This window comes from Suricata suricatta, chromosome 6 (assembly GCF_006229205.1).
Source record: "Suricata suricatta isolate VVHF042 chromosome 6, meerkat_22Aug2017_6uvM2_HiC, whole genome shotgun sequence".
Taxonomy (NCBI): Eukaryota; Metazoa; Chordata; class Mammalia; order Carnivora; family Herpestidae; genus Suricata; species Suricata suricatta.
The window spans coordinates 59,638,747-59,652,637 of record NC_043705.1 but is presented as its reverse complement, the minus strand read 5'-3'; the positions used below and the strand labels follow the sequence as shown (position 1 = coordinate 59,652,637).

Genomic DNA, 13,891 nt, shown 5'->3' with positions numbered 1-13,891 from the left:
GGCTGGCTGATTAAACTCACACACACAAAGAAAGGATTCGAATCTTTTCACATAAAAGGCAATCACTCTTCTACACATGATTCTCAGTCTCCAAATTTGCGGATTCACATTAACACTAAGAAAAATAAATCCAATTTAAGGTGGTAGAAACAGGTTATGAAAACTCTTCAACACATTTAACAAAGCAATGTCTTTAAAATGAACAAGGAATCACATATATACATTGTCATCGTGAAATGTGGGGAATTCACATGTGTGTGAACTGAAAAAAAAAAAAAAGCAACCAGAAAAATTAAGACGATTTCACCAGATCATACAGAAAAAGTGCTTAATGTTTTATGTAAGGGGATACTTAGACACCCTCTATTCACTAAGGAAATGGGAAGAGTCCTTCTCTTGACAAAATCTGTCCTAGAGAAGACTGTTTTTAGAACAATAAAGAAGAGGTTTCCTTATAGCTCTTTCCCAGCACACAACCTCTCCCCAGTGGAACAGTGAGAGGTGTGCTGCAGCCACATCCCAGAAACAAGGGCAGGAAGCCCAGGGCGGGGGCTCTGTGCACGACAGCTCACTGAAAACACCAGGCACGAGAGCCCTCCATACTTTACACCACTGTCCTTTGTGAGAGGTGCTCTGGATTAGGTCAGTTAATAGTTCTTCTTCTTAACATTTTCTCCAAAGGAAGTTCAGGGGTCACGTCTAAACATTTGAATTAGCATACTTCACATAAGACATATCCTCAGAACATTTCCCTCGATTGCAAATTGCTACAAGGTACCAACCACTAAGCTCAATGGACTTTTCTGCTACCAGAAATAAACCAGCAAAACTCCTTGTCCAGGCCTCAGGAAAGGGGAAATCCCGGGCCCTTACTTTCATCAGAGTGCATTTCAATTGTCTTAGGAAAGGATCCTGCCACTATCGCTGTCTTGGTCCTTGTGTCATGGCAGTGTGAAAAGGGGCCTGTGGGTGCAATGACGCAAGAAGAAGACAGAGAAGCATGCAGGAACCCACAGCGTCTTCCTCTCCCATTCTATGAACAGATTTAGTTTTCAGACTAGCCCCAAGTCATGCCACATATGCTCAGGCTAAGCCTGAGAAGCTTACAGAAGGAATAATTATGACGGAGCCACCTCTGTCCCCCATCAGTAGGGAAAACATTCCTGTAGCAAGAAGCCACTCCCTCCTGTGTATGAAAGGACCAACATCTAGCATTTACAGGTAAGTCAGAAAAGAAAAATCCCTACTGAGAAAGACCTTGCATTGCTTGTACTCATTAGGCATCAAAATAAATACAGAAGTATGTGAACTATCAGTAAAAACTCTAAGAAGTGCTTTCTGTATTTTTAACTAAGCTTTGATAGAAAACCAAAGAAATCAAGACTTTTATGTAACTAGAAGACATATATAATTCTTTACATTTATCCCTTTCAACCTTATAAAAGCAAAAAAGAAAACTCTTCTCTGTACCCCATCACATCGTCACTGTGTTATCTCTATAAAATATTCCTTGTGTGGAGCTGGGCTGTTCTTACCCTAATCCTATATCCTATACCCAAATCTCCATTTCATTCCATCCCATACACTCAGCCTTTCACCTGTGGAAACAAAGTTTTATGGGTATTCAAATGAATAAAATATTTCTACCATAAGAGAAGTGAGATCAATGCCTAAGTCCAGTATTTTACGAAAATAAAAAATGAATAAAAATGATTTCTGCCACAGATGTTGCAACAACTCTTAATTGCCAAACAAAACCATGATTAAATGTCTTACCTTTTTTCAAAAATTATAATTAAAAGCACAAGTTTGTTCAATATTAGATTACTGAGGTTGTTGCTATAATCTTATAATGCCTCATATATGTTTTGAAAGAGAACACAATAAAATCTTAAGATAATAACACCTTTTAATATGGCTTGCAGTGAAGTCCACTTTTTGCTATGAAAAAAATTTGGTGCATATGTACATATATGTATATGAGAATACCTTTTAAATGCCTTTTGTACAAATAAATCTTTTGAAATATCACATCAGTAATTTTATCTAGTCACCACACTAAGTAGTCTCTCATTGTCGATACTATTTTACTATAGTTGAGGTAAGCCAGACTCAGTTAAACTATTCTGTACGTCTTTATAGGATTTAACTGAAGCTTCAAAACTGTGCCTGTCTTAAATTGCTAATACTCTCACTTTACACTGAATCTTCTGCATTAGGTTTCATTAGGTGTAAATAAAACTAGATTCACATTAAGAAGCAGCACACATGGATGCTAAATTCACACAATAGCTTTCATTTAAACACAGAAATAATTTATTTTTTATTAACAAATTTTTGAGTTTATTTATTTATTTTGAGAGAAAGTATGAGCTTGAGCTGGGGACAGGTAGAGAGACGAGGAGAGAAAGAATCACGAGCAAGTTCTGTGTTGTAAGCATGGAGCCTGATGTATGGCTCGAACTCACAAACCATGATATAATGATCTAAGCCAAAATCCAGAGTCAGACACTTAACTGACTGGGCCACAAGGTGCCCCAATAGAGAAAGAGTTTTAAATAAGAAACTCTGTGTCAAGCATATGGAGAATCCCCACCACATTTTGTACCTTCCATGAATAATGGAGATCAAACTAAACATTCAGCTAAAGTTCTTCAAGCAAACACAGGATAAATAAAGAAATAACTGCTTGATACTGTTTATTTAAAAACTCCTAGACCAGAAATAGGGTAAACAACACTTTTGCCATTATAGATTTACATAGGTTTCTAAGTAATTTCCTTACTTAAAAAATAGTAAAGAAAAACTGGCATAAACATATCCCATGACCTTCATGGTGAATATGAATGGAGGTCCCATCAATGTATGATGTTGGTAGCTCTAAAAGTAAGTGGGGTAGAGAAAAACAGAGAGAGAGAATTCACTAAGGTAAGTCAGTGTGTCAACTGTCAAAGTGTCAAAGGAACTGATATGTAATGATGTTCATTTAAATGTTTTACAAAGGAATGAATAATTTAAAAAATGTTTTTCTCAGGAAAGAAAAGAACTGTAGTTTTAAATAAAAAATTTATATACTAATTTCATTGACTATCAACTCTTACTAAATCTACTTAATTCAATTAAGAAAAGACCATGGCATTCACTTTATATTCTTCAATTTTAGTTCCAATGAATAACACATAACATTCTGTTAGCCCATTTTCCACTTGGATAAGGAACTGTAACATTTCTTATTGCACATGAATCTATGGGGACTTTCCTTAGCATTTTAGACCATCACATTAGAATATTTTATCAAAAGATTCAACTGTTAAATGCAGTGCATTCCATTTTCTAGCCTAAATAAATATCACAATATTTCCAACACAGCAGTACAAACATAGCAGAGAGATGGCCTTTGTATATTCTTCACAAATACAGTTGGTTTCATATAGGCTTTTGCACACAAAACTAAATTCACTACCACAACTATGCACGCCACCTAATCATACCATCTTCCCAGGAGCCAAGTGACTGCACATTTACTACCTGTTATGTATCAGATTCTTGCAGACCCTTGCTTCCCCACTCTGCAGAGCCCTAAGAGCCTCAAGAATATTGGCCAAGTCTGTTTGACTGTCTTCCCACATGTCTCTCTCTTTAAAACAAATGTTTTTGGGTTCTGTGTCTCCCTCTCTCTCTGCCCCTCCCCCTCTCAAGCTCTGTCTCTCTCTGTATCAAAAATAAATAAAACATTAAAAAAAAACAAATGCTTTTGCCAATAGGTTAGAGAAATGGCTCAATAAAACCCCTTTCTCCTTATTTTAAAAGGAAAGTTTTTGGGTGTACCTGTTGCAAATGTACCGATCATTACATTTAATCTAGGATTCCTTCTTCCACCTGTCTCCCAAGCATCTGGTATGACTTGCTTTCAGAATAGTAGAAAACACAGAAACATCTTAAGCTATTTCGTCTTAAGCTTCTCATTGTACCATGAAGCTGGTAACCACCAAAGAACTATGGACACGTCATAGTCAACCGGGACTGAGAAGATATAGATTTGATATGTATTACAAAAATGCTCTATTAAATGGGAATTCTTAAATAAAACAGATACAAATAAGACTTGAAATTATTGTTCCCTTTCTCTGAAAGAAATATCCTCATAATTAAAAGACTAATATTCATTGTTTGAATAAGTTGTGTCAGCCTCCAAATGGTTTCATCAGATTTCTTAATATTGTTTTAAGAATGAGGAAAATGTTCTTTTTTTTTGTTTCTGGCAACAGATTCCCTACAGATCAATCTACATTTTATTCTCTCGGTGTGGCTGGTTTGTTCCCACACTTGTAGAATCTCAAGCGGGGGGGTGTGGTGCTCTGGAATCTATCCAGTATGGATGGGTGAGTTCTTTCCCACCACCCCATACTTTTGCCATTGCTACCTTACATCTCACTCATATTCTTATTTGCTCCTTTTTGTTATTCAGTCTTTCCAGTTACTTCTTCGTCCCTCTTTCTTGTTACTACCCAATCCACCACACATGTTATTAGGAAATTGTAAGTACTATAATTACTGTAAACTATAGGAGTTTCTTTGTGGGCTGGGATGGGGGCATGGACACCTGTGTGATTGTAAAAGCAGGTATCTCATTCCAAAGTCATGATCTGCTCTATTTTATATTAACAGTGCAGCCTAATGGCATCATTAATGTTCCCAGTTCTTAGATGAACATGTTCTTTAAAAAGACTCTATTTTAGAATTTTATCCTAAGGATAATATAACTTTTATTTGGATTTCAAGGGTCAAACCACAGAAGTCTGCACACTGTGGGTATAATCTGTTCTATGTTTATACAAATGTAATTTAATACCTTGACTTGCATATACTAGTACCACAGTAAGTAGATTTTTTAACAGCATTTCACACAAAGCTCTACTGTGAGTTGACCTCAAATTATTCACCATGTATTTTTAAGTACCTTATGGCAGAGTTTTGTGGATACAGCACAAGCACTCCAGTTATGCTCTTAGCATACACAAAATGTAGTTGCTAAGATGCATACATAGGCAGCTGGCTTAAAGTTCATGTTCTCTTTAGGGAATTTTACAATTTAAGCTTAAGAGCTTTAAATTAAATAAAAGTATATACCAGTTTACTCAGCAGAGCTATATTAGGATCACATTTCTTTAGCAAAATGAATTTCACTTTAATGTGCAACAAAAATATTTTGTCTCCTTATTTTAAAAATGCAATAGAAAACCACACTGAAGTAGTTGAGGGATCCTCACAGAATTTAAATAGAGAAAGCGTGAAGTTCTTTAAGATGTCCATGTTTTCTGACACACACCTATAGGTCCATCAATCATACAGAAACAAGTGCCCCAATTTCATTCACACTTGATATGTTAATTAAAATAAAATGTTAATTGGCACCTTGCAAATCGAAGAAAAATCACCTAATATAAATTTCAATCAGATTATTTCAAACATCCTAAGTTCCCCAATATTTTCAGAATTTGATACACTAAAAATGGTGCCAACTCAGGACATTTAAAAAAAATTGACCTTAATAGTCAAGATATAAACACCCTCCCCAAATATCATCAGATGTTTCTGCATCCTTAATTACCTTAATAATTGAAAAATCAAGTAATATTTATATCTACACTCAATCCCTCTAGAGATGAGAGAGATTAATCTAAAGGTTGGGAGATCAGCATTAGATTCTGTGACCACATCTCCCTATTAACTTTGCCAATCAAGGGTCATTTGGTGCACCTCCCAAGCTTGTTATCTTATACTGACAGCCTCCTCTCGCTGAGCAAGGAGCTCAGTATTTCTCAATTCATGAATTTTACACCCAGAAAGGGTAATATATATGTATAAACAACGTAAGTGTTTCTGATGGCCCCACTTTTAAGAGGCAGACATGTTATGGTTATGATAAATGGGAATCATCTCTTTTCCCAACTTGAGATAATCCTCTAATAATGCTGTTCCCTCAAGTGGAAAGAATCTGTTTAGATACAGTCATCTGGTCTAAGTGCGTGTAAGGAGATATCACTAAGTGTGGTCTCCTCTTACTTAAAGGCCCAAGGGACAGCATAACTTCCAATTTTTAAAGAGCAAGGGTTTTCCTGGAGAGCATAATCCAGTAAGTTTGGGACTTTCAAGAACTTCTGACCAATAAGAGGGAAAACTACATGACTGAGAAGTAGGTCAGGTTATTAAGGTTTCAAAATGTTTGCTTAAAAATAGAACAGATAAACAAAAACGAACCATAGGCATTATATTTTCCACTTTAGTACTCCAACACTGTCAAAGGATTTGATAGAAGGATAGGTACCAAATATCCAAACACCAGAAAAATGCTTCGGTCAGAATCAAGGATTTAAAATTTAAGTAAAATCTTTGAACAAAGTGAAACAAAAGCCTCTCATAAAAAAATATAGATTTATACTTCCTTTCTAAGACCCCTAATTAAAGGTACTAAGATAAACTTTACCAGACACCATTTTATTTTTAATTATGTTACTCTTTTCTTCAAAAGTCAATAGCAGTTTCTGCTCACCTCTTACACCAGACCTCTTTTGGGTGTTTGAATGGCCCCATTGACTGGTGCCTTATTTAGTCTCCCCCTCAGTTCTCTGTTAGAATTCTCTGCTTCTCTGCCTTGGAGCCCAGCAACTACATGTCCTTCTCTCGTTATCCTCCTCATCCCTGGCTCAGACTTTTATTCAAGCAGAGTCCTCTCACCCCCACTTGGAATACTTTGTAAATCCTCCGCTGAATTTCACCCATGCACTTATGAATGATCCAGCTAAAGTCCTTGGTTCTCCAGTGTATCTTCTCTAAAACTCCTCACCCCAACCTGGTTGCATCTTTAATTTGTGTACCTTCGGACTTAGGTCATACTGTTTCTTATGTCTAAATTCCTGAGCTGTTTTTCATGTAGGCTTCTGTCGGGGTGGTAATCACTGTGTTTCTCAATGTAAATGTATAATGAACCAACTCATTTTGGTAATATAGTCAAAAGAATCCTTAAGCTATCACCAAGCTATCACCATATATGGATAATATATGGTGATATAATATATATATATTTCCTTATAGTTTCCATGTTGATATACACAAGGTAACATGGATACAGCAAAGTGTGGTATTATGCAGTCTGGGTAATTCGAGATATACCCCCCCCATTACTTGTGATTTAATTACAATTATTCCTGAAACTTTAATGATATTTAATTCTACTTTCTTCCTCACTTACAGATGCCAAGGTCCATTTAACACTTGTGACAAAAGCTACAACCCCTCCAAAATACAATCAAAGATCACCATTTCATTCAGGGGAGACTGTATTAGACGTATCCTGTATCTCCTTAAAATGGGGGAAAAGACAGCATAAACTGGCAGAGGCTTAAAGCATCCCCTTCCCTAGGAATGTCTATTTCAGCCGCTGTGTGCAAGTCAGAAAGCCTTCACCCTTACCAGTAATGTTCAATTCTCCCTGTGCATCAAAATCCCATGAGATGCATTTTAAAATAGATATCTAGTAATGCAAAATAAATAAATGAAGCAAATTAAAAAAAAAAAGAAACTAACAAAAAATACCCATGTCTGAGCTGCTTGACTAGAGATCCAGATTTAAACTGTCTGAGGAGGAAGGAGGTAGTAGGTGTTTTATTTAGAGGCTCTCTGGTCATTGAACATATACTCAGTGTTGAGAAGCAGTGTGGGCAATATTTATGCCCTGGATCTTTTCCTGGTGTTTCTCAAAATCCCCTGGGCCCTCCTGGGTAAGCTGGGTGGTTGCTCATTGAAGGAATGAGTGTCCAGAGTTTATTGTAAGGCCAAATCTAAAGATGCTTCTTATATTAACTTATATCATATTCCTCCTATTTTTTCTTTTGACTAAAGCAAGCAAATAGTCTTTATTATACATTTTTGCTTACTAATTTTTTTAAGTTGCCTTCCCTATTAAATTATAGATTGTGTTATCTTCTTTTCTCCAGCCACACAGTAGCTTGATTGAATGACTTTATTTCAACACCCCCAATTATTTCCTGGAAGTGAGTGTGAAGAGATGGGAAGAAAAGATTTCATCTGCAGATAGTAAATGGCTTCCCTACAGAGCAGAGCAAGGTAAGATGGCAGCATAGTGAAAAATGATAACTATATTATATTGTTATACTCTATAGAAATATACATTAGTAGTATATTTCCTTTTTCCTTTCTCAAATTAGAAAAATCAAAACCTTCAGAAACTTACTATATGTAGAATATGGCCAAAGCAACTAAATCACTCCACAAGAAACCAAAAAGACTGTGGTACAAAGCTAACAAGTGAAGTCAGTAGAAGCTAGTCAAGGTAGTGTGTACTGATGATACATGTGGGCAGGCAAGTCTAGGTAAAATAGACACGATAGGTCAAATTTTCATAGACACAGATGCTGAGATATAATTAAACTTTTCCTCTCCCTCCAGAGATTCTTTCTTTCCTATTTAGACTTTCAATTATTTACAGAGAAGTACTTTATACCTTATTGCAATTATTCAAGCAAGTACTTAGAAGATTCACCATAAGTTATTTTCTCCCCAAGAACCAAATCATTCTTTTTAAGAAAATTACAGCCTTCTTGCCAATAGAGACGTGTTTTCCTCCGATTCATACTCAAAAAGTCTAAACACTGGCATATCTAAGGAACACCATTTTTTAATACAACAAAAGAGGTACTCAGTTGTCTACATGATGCCCTGGGATGAGAGACCATTTCACATTTTCTATCACCTCAATTATGTTATAAATTAAAAATACTTTAATACAAACAAAAAATGTACATACACAACAGTTTTCACCAAAACACATCCCCATCCTTGTGCCTCAGCCAGGGCCTCATTCTTGGAGTCACTCTTCCAGCTGAATAACCACCTCTTCTTGGGGCTGACACACTAACCTCACTGCGGTGTAATGTTATACATTTTGTAAACTGATAAAACATAGGCAAGTCTTATTAAAAAACATAACATTTTCAGCTTTACCTCATTAAAATGAAATCTAAGAGAGCATTTCCCCCCTTTCCTTTTTTTCCCATTGCTCCTCTCATGATGCACGTCTCTCCCCTTGGCTACATCCCTCTCCTCAAAAACGTTCTGAACACTGTCTGGGCCCATGAATACATTTTTTATTCACTGCACAAATGAATGATCTAAGAGCTATTAAGAAAGAAGAATGTAATCTCTGTGTAGAGAACTGAGGGTTTCCTTGACAACAACAAAAAGACAGCAGGGAATGCCCATGCATTCCATGAATATGCAAGAAGAGACTAGGCCCAGTACCTGGACAATTTTATAAAGAATTTGTAGAAAGATCTTTTTCTTTAGGGAAAAAAAATTAGATTGGTAGTTATCAAAATCATTAGCCTAATTTTTCTCACACATGCAAAAGAGCAGAAAGCTAATGAATTCTACATATAGGTACTATAGAATCGATACTATATTTAAATTTTAAATAAGGGTTGCAGCTGCTTCTGATTTGCACCCAAAATGGCATCACCCTAGACAAACACAATTCATAGAGGATTAAAATTTTAACAAGCTCTTACAGTCCCACAGATACTGTAGTATAATTATATTTGGCTCCCTGTGGTGTAAACCCTGAATTTTTAGATAATTCCATTTTTTACCTATTTACAGTACAAAACAATCTAAGTGTTCCTCCATTTACAAGTACAGAATAAAATAATTACTAGAGCTGAGAGGGGATTAATATGTACTAAGTGGTTCCCATGCGCCAGGCGCTATGCTTGGTGCTTTGTTGTCATGAAATATTAACTCTATGATGCGCCTACCACAGCAATGGGCAAATCCTTGAAGGATTTCTCCTCAAGGAAACCCGGCGAGTTTGTAGTAGCATTATATATTTTTAATGACTGAGCCTCTGGAGATCAAGCAACTTTTATGATTGAACAGAGTGAAATAACAATGCTGGCAATGAACTCATGACTGTTTCCAAAGGCTCCTTCCACTGTCAACTGTCTCTTCCATGTATCCTATGAAGTCAACTGACTGTCCACCCATAGAATATCACAGAGTGTGCTCCAAAAATCAGTTCTAGCATAATATCTTGTTCAAGGTAATTACCTGATTTGAATAAGTGAGAAAAAATGTTTGCATATTATACATATAGGTATGTATATGTGTGTGTGTAGGTAGGTGATCATTTTCCTTGTTTCATAATCTCTGTGATTTGGAAAAAAGAGTATGGGTCAAAGATTAGGAAATATTCCTTCTATACAACATCTGTTTTGCTGGCAAAAAATTCTGACAAAGAAATTAAGAAGTTTCTGGGTCCACTCTGCAGATAAGTAAAAGAGAGACTGACTCCAGACTCTCCAACCTCTAGCACTTGTTTCTGTAATACTAGTGAGTCAACAATCACTTGAGTTAAGAAGTTATAACCTTTAACTCACCTTTTAGAATATGTAGCCCACCCTTTATAAAGTAGCTTTATGCCATTTATCTTTACAGCTGTGTTGCTATGAACCATGAAACTTCATGGGAACATATTTTGGAAAGTTAAACATACTTAACCTACAGAAGAGGCCAAATTTGTCAAAATGCAAGAATCACTGAAGAATAGGAAAGGAGTATGAGAACATTGCCTTCTGAAAAAGTTGGCTGAATATCTCTGGTTTCCACACACTGCAGGTTTTTAGGTGAATACTAAGAAGGCATTCCTCTTCCGAAGCGGGCTGTGCCCCTCTGTCATCCCAGTGCTATTTAGAAAAATGCCTGATTATACTTGTGGCTCCTCTGTCCCCACTGATGAGCCTCTGTTAGGCAGCAAAAGGCTAATAACTGGTTTCCAGTTATCTGTTTTTGATCTTCCTTTCCAACAAGGCCCAGCTGAAGTCTTACTCTTCTTACAGAATATTCTCTGACTCCCACCCTCCAAGGATGCCTTCCTTCACTGACCGATGACTGCCGTTTACTGACCTCGATGTCACCTTGTGTGTAACTATGTTTCCGTACTGCAGTTATGTTTGATTGTGTTAATACAGGCTCCCCAGAAATGCTCTAGGCTTTTTAAAGTCTTTGGGAGTAGGGCTTGTGGTTTCTGTTTATTCTGTGCCTCTTTTAATATCTGTCAAAGGACGAGGCGTGTTGTAGGTTTACCTTTCCCAAGATAAACCTTGCTTGACTGTGCTATGCTGGATGACAGTATGTGCCTTTCTCTCAAGTTTATTGCCAGTGACATCTAAGGGGTATTTGTCTTTAGATAAAGTCCCACCTTGGTAGTAGTTGTGATTATGCTAAGTTGTAATGGCTAAAGCTATTTTCAGAAAGAATAGGCATTGAATCATGTTAGGATGAAAATAAAGTTCTTTTTAGCTATCTATAGAACACGTTTTTTATTAAATCTCAACTTGTGAAGAAGCCATTTCCATGTTTTGAATTTTACCTTGAGGTTGGTGGGTTAATAAAACATTCATAGAGCATTTAAAGAAACTCAGAGTCTATTGTGTGTTTGTATCTGCATGTCTATATATGAGTGGTGTGTGCATGTATGTGTTACACATAAAAAATACTTCCCTTATAAGGACTTTCTAAAAAGGTAACCTTTGATTTGTAATATAGTGTTAAACTCACTAATAATTTAGAAATACTAAGGTCAGTTCTTTTCTTCATAGTATAGAAACAAAGGGAAGATAGTCTCTTCCCTTTTCATTATTTGACTACTAGAAGAGAACTTGACCCTTTTCTAGATTTCAGACAGCAAGGAGGGATGGGGTAAGCCACCCTAATTCCCTCCAGAAAAAAAAAGAAAGTGCTTCTCTGGCAGACAACTATAGCTGGAGCCCAGCAAAGGAAACCACTCATGTGTGCAAGCCCTGGCCCCATCCAATTTCAGGGATGTGCTGCAAAATTCTGCAGAAAAGCAGCAGCCCAGAACCAGGGCTACCAATATGCAGATGCTGTTCTCTTGCCTTGGCAGGTACCTGAATAGCATACGCAGCCCCCAATATTAGCAGCAAACTAAACACAAACCATGTGCCTCCATTTGCCCATCTGCAGCCTTTCCCTGGCTGCCTCACAAATTATCTCTGAAGTTCAAACACGAAAATACATGTATGCTGTGCCCTGAAAGTATCAAGTTCCGAGTGTGAGCCTGGTGATGATTTAGCTCAGCACATACATGTGATATTCTGAAAAGTAACTATATAGTATTTGGATAACGCATAGGCGTTGGTAAGATTGAAACTAGACTTGCTTCATTTGCTTTATTCAGCATCACACAGTTATTCAAAGGTAAACATCAAAAAATGTGTATTGTGATAGTGAGATAAAGTATTGATAATCAGACCAATTCAAAAAACGTTCTTAAGTTAAAAAATCAATTCACTCAGAAATGAATTATTATTGCTGCTTTGTTTTGAAATCACTAAATGCTATTATTGTTTTTCTAACTGTGTTTTTAGGTACATGTTATTTTATTTGTTTTTTTAAAATGTTTAATGTTTTATTTATTTTTGAGAGAAAGATAGAGTGTGAGTGGGGTAGGGGCACAGAGAGAAGGAGACACGGAATTGGAAGCAGGTTCCAGGCTCTGAGCTGTTCGTACAGAGCATGATGCAGGGCTTGAACTCACAAACCGTGAGATCATGACCTAAGCTGCACTCTGACGCTTAACCAACTGAGCCACCCAGGAGCCCCATGAGGTACATGTTATTTTAGAAACTGCCACAAAGGAAGATCTGATTCCTGATCTCCTTTCAAACAGGACCTTGAGCAGTGCAGTGCTGATGGGATAGTGGGGAACACCGCTGCCTTTCAAGTATTAACCACAACAGGCACTCTTTTATCTGCTCAAAACATAGTGGCCCTAGTAAGATTTTGTTTGGAGAAAGGAATCTGCTGATATAAAAAATATGAAAGTAATTTTTCTACATAATAAATGCTATAGAAATGAAAAATGTATGATTTTTAAAACTTATACGAAGCTGGGACACCTGAGTGGCTCAGCTGGCTAAGTGTACGACTTCGGCTCAGGTCATGATCTCACAGTTGGTGGGTCTGACCCCCACATCGGGCTCTGTGCCGACAGCTCACAGTCTGGAGCCACCTGGAATTCTGCGTCTCCCTCTTTCTCTGCCCTTCCCCCTCTCACACTCTATTTCTCTCTCTATTAAAAAAATTCTATGAAGCTATCTGTATACACGTTGTCTTTCAAATAATGATGACTGTGCACCCAATGATATAAATATTGCCATTCGCCCAGATATCTCCTGTTCCCAGAGACAGCATCCCTTACTCTTCACCCTTTCCTCAATGCCATTAGCATTATGTACATTCCTCCAAAGTACACATGAAAATGCAGGAGGAATTGGTCATATGAGAGTTATTTCTGAATGATATAAGTAATAATGTACTACAATTACCAATAAGGAAACTGAGCAAAATGAAACCCATTTAGAAGCCAAAATTATCTTTCTTGAAATTTCATTATTTTTAATACCATTACATTAATAATTTTATCAATATCTTAATACTTAAATCATTTTAGTTTAGTATTGGCCTTACACCTGCCTTATACTTAGAGATAAATTATAAAACTAGCAAAAAAGGACACGTGACAAAGCAAATAACATCAAGCTGGCCTGACAAATAGTATGCTGTATATATAAAATCATTTTAAAAAATGAATAAGCCATTTATTTTAAGGTTATAACTATGAGCCTTTGCATAATAGCATTTGAATTCAATATCTGCACATTTCCAAATCATTCTTTGGTTTAAAGACAACAGTATACCAGTTTTTAAAAACACTCACAGTTCTGTCACACCAACATGTGACATTTCAGAAGATATAGGGGAGCGTTCTCAAAAAAAAAAAAAAAAAAAAGCC

The 13,891-nt window shown here is 36.6% G+C and overlaps 1 protein-coding gene across 5 annotated transcripts in view; it reads right to left on the bottom strand.

Annotated features, from left to right (window-relative positions):
• The window catches only part of VCAN (versican), a 157,857-nt gene that overhangs the window by 43,334 nt on the left and 100,632 nt on the right, over positions 1 to 13,891 (bottom strand). The gene's annotated exons all lie outside the window — the stretch shown is intronic.